Here is a 241-nt window from a genome sequence, read left to right as displayed (position 1 = left end):
CACATTTGAAATTATTATTATCATCATTATCATTATATATAGAGAAGTTATAATAGTAAAAAAGTATACTCTAACAAAACAGAGTGGTGGGGGGTGGAAAAAAAAACTATTCATTTACGATTTAATTGTTTTTGAAAAAAAGTTTTATATGGGGCGTCTTATTATAACCGCCATTATGATTTTATAAAGTAATTATTTTCCCGCGTACATTATTTATATATATTTAAATAATGATTATTTA

The sequence above is a fragment of the Pediculus humanus genome, genomic scaffold (genome assembly GCF_000006295.1).
Source record: "Pediculus humanus corporis 1103172108306 genomic scaffold, whole genome shotgun sequence".
NCBI lineage: Eukaryota > Metazoa > Arthropoda > Insecta > Psocodea > Pediculidae > Pediculus > Pediculus humanus.
Note: the sequence above shows the minus strand (reverse complement) of the source record.